At 27.2% G+C, this 3439-nt stretch overlaps 1 long non-coding RNA gene across 1 annotated transcript; it reads left to right on the forward strand.

Moving 5' to 3' along the window:
- Positions 1-372: 372 nt before the first annotated feature.
- On the forward strand, positions 373-3103 carry LOC109178755. Its single transcript, XR_002053761.1, has 4 exons — positions 373-468; positions 589-654; positions 1630-1757; positions 2942-3103. It is a non-coding gene; the product is annotated as an uncharacterized LOC109178755 (long non-coding RNA).
- The last annotated feature ends 336 nt before the right edge of the window (positions 3104-3439 follow it).

The raw sequence follows: 3439 nt of genomic DNA on the forward strand, positions 1-3439 counted from the left end.
TAACTAATGCTATGGTTAACAAATGCATTCTATTCTTTCCTATAATTGTTGTGTACTCTAAATTAATTTAAAGATATTATCATTGTATTTGTTAATATAATTGTATTAACTAAAGTTAATCAGTTATCGTTATAATCATATATATTGATTTAAAAAAAAAAAAATTCAAAGCTTGAAACTATGATGATATCTACTTAGTGATAGCTACAGGCAATTAATGCTCTTCTTCCCATTGAATTTACTACAATTAATTTTGGCTAATTATTTTAATACACTATTTGTTAAATTGCTCAAGTGCTTGCTTGGCTTCTCTATAATAGTGTAGCTCTTAACGCCTCTCTTTCACATCCACAATTCAGTCTCTCCTCTACACTTTATCTTCCTTCTTCAGATCTGCAATCCAGTCTCTCTCTTAGTCTTTTCTCTGCATAGACAATTGAAGCTACTTTTACGAAGAACCATAGATTTGTACATCTTTTCAATTTCAAAGTTAAAAAAAAAAAAAAAAAAAAAAAAAAAAAAACAGTCAAATTTCCTTTTACATTTCCACCTTCACTCCAATTTACAAACACATTTTTTTTTTCACAGAGCTAGAGTGGAAATGAAGATATTCATAATACTCATCAGTGTTGTTGTTTTGGCTAGAGGAAAGCTGTAAGTATATATGTTTCTTTCATTTTCTATTTATTTTGTTTTGCAACAATTTTGTTTCATAAACATGAGAAGAATTTTAAGTTGGATTTAATGATTAATGTGATTCATATGTTTTTACTAGTCTATATACTATATTTAACATTATTTTTGGTTTTTTTTTCATATCTTTTAAAAATGACAGTATCTGCATACCTTGCTCATTCTCATGCTCCTGGTATATCTGAACTTTTTTTTTTTTTGTTTTTTTTTTGTTAATGAACTTAATTACTTTTTTTTTTTCTTTCTAAATATGTAAAACCTGAGCATGCATGAATTTTTAAGTTGTTAAGTTGTGACAAGATGTCCACCCTGAAATCCTACTTGTCAAAAATAATATACTGTAGTTAATGTCTAAATCTATTTATAATTGAATAGATTGCATGGCTCATATAAATATACTTTATTTACTGATTTAGTTTAATTTAATAGAATACATGGGTATATTGTATTTCTGTAATGGCTAATAAAAATGTTTTTCATGTATGTAACGATAGTTTGGTGAATCCAACTCTAGTTATACCATTGATCATGGTGCCGACATTTCTTCTTTAAGAACATTATATTATATTATATTATTATTAAAAAAATAAAATTTCATAAATATATTAGCTAATGAGAATTCGTCATTTTAATTTTAATTTTTTTTTTTTTTTTTTTTTTTTTTTTTTTTTAGTTTGCATAGCTGGAAATCCAGCAACCTACTACTACTCCAAAGGATTTGGCAGGGGTAGTAAAAATTGGATTGTGTATTTTCGTGTAAGACTTAAAACTTTAAATATAATATACAAATATTTGAGTATATATAATTATTTTCTACTAGTATTATATATCTTATATATATTTAAATTTTTTCACGACTTCCACACGTTAATTAATTATTTCATGATTATGAATATACCCAAAATGTTTAATCCATTTTTAATACCTTGAATGCAGGGAGGAGGGTGGTGTAGTGATTTTGCTGATTGCAATGCTTATATCCAAAATAAAGGAGTTGCCACGGACCCTACACCAATAAGATTTGATGATATCTTCAACAATGAAATTAAAAAAGAAAAATTCAGGTATATATGTATTTTAAAACTATATGTATATTAATTCTCTCCATCCCTTGTTTTTAACTAAGATGTTTTTATGCTACAAAATATACAGATTTCTGGAACAGAGTTGTTGTTAGGTATTGTGATCATCATCGTTTATGAGCAACTCTAAAATAACTGATGAAAATGTACGAACCCGCTTCTTAGTATTTTATTTAATTCATTTGTACTGCACATTAATCATATAAATATATTAAATTCCTACTTTTAATTTAAGAGATTTACACATGCACTTAATTAAATTTTGTCTGGGCACTACACTTTATTTTAGAGGTGCAAGAATCTTCAAAACTGTAATACAAGAGCTACTATGCCTTAGAATGGGAAATGCAAGAAATGTGAGCAATTCTGATTTTAAAAAGCACAAAAATGTTTAACATCAAATATTTATTTGCTTTAAAAAGTCAGTAATTTTTATATATGATGATAATGGGTGGAGGATTCATGAACTTGGTTATCAATATATTACTCTTTTCTCTCTCAAACACTCCCTTCTTCTTGAATATATTACTTTCTTGAGAGAATAGAAAAGAAGAAGGGAGTGTTTGAGAGAGAAAATAGTAATATATTGATAACCAAGTTCATGAATCCTCCACCCATTAACATCATATATAAAGATTAATGACTTTTTCAAACAAGTAAATATTGTGATGTTAAACATTTCTATGCTTTGTAAAATCAGAAATGCTCACATTTCTTGCATTTCTCATTCCAAGGCATAGTAGCTCTTCCATTACAGCTTTGAAGATTCTTGCACCTCTAAAATAAAGTGTAGTGCCATGACAAAATTTGATTAAGTGCATGTGTAAACCTCTTAAATCAAAAGTAGGAATTTAATATATTTATATGATTAATGTGCAGTACAAATGAATTAATAAAAATAATAAGAAGCAGGTTCGTACATTTTCATCAGTTATTTTAGAGTTGCTCGTAAACGATGATGCATCAGAATACCTAACAACAACTCTGTTCCAGTTGAAGAAATCTGAATATTTTGTAGCATAAAAGCATCTCAGTTAAAAACAAGGGATGGAGAGAATTAATATACATATAGTTTTAAAATACATATATACCTGAATTTTTAGGTTTTTCGTTGTTGAAGATATCATCAAATGTTATTGGTGTAGTAACTTCGATTGCCTATGCAGAGAAAGGCTGTGAGAGAGAGACTGTGGATTGCGGATGTGAAAGCGAGGTGTTAAGAGCTACAATAAACGCCAGCGAAGATGCAAATTTAACAAATAGTGTACGAAAATAATTAGCCAAAATTAATTGTAGTAAATTCAATGGGAAGAAGAGCATTAATTGTATGTAGATATCATCATACTTTGAAGCTTTGATTTTTTTTTTTAAATCAATATATTTGATTATAACGACAAGTTAATACAATTATATTAACAAATACAATGATACTATCTTTAAATTAATTTAGAGTACACAACAATTATACGAGAGTGCATTTGTTTTCCATAGCATTAGTTAAAGGACAAAACATGACTTTTTTAGCATCTTCTATACTTGACTTTTCATTTACTAACCTCATTTTTAGATTAAATGAACTAGAATTTTCACTGGAACGTTATATGGAATGAATTTGTTATAATATTTTAAGAATATACGAATCGATATACAATTACGTAAATTAT

Source organism: Ipomoea nil, unplaced genomic scaffold (assembly GCF_001879475.1).
Source record: "Ipomoea nil cultivar Tokyo-kokei standard unplaced genomic scaffold, Asagao_1.1 scaffold0869, whole genome shotgun sequence".
NCBI classification, from domain to species: Eukaryota; Viridiplantae; Streptophyta; class Magnoliopsida; order Solanales; family Convolvulaceae; genus Ipomoea; species Ipomoea nil.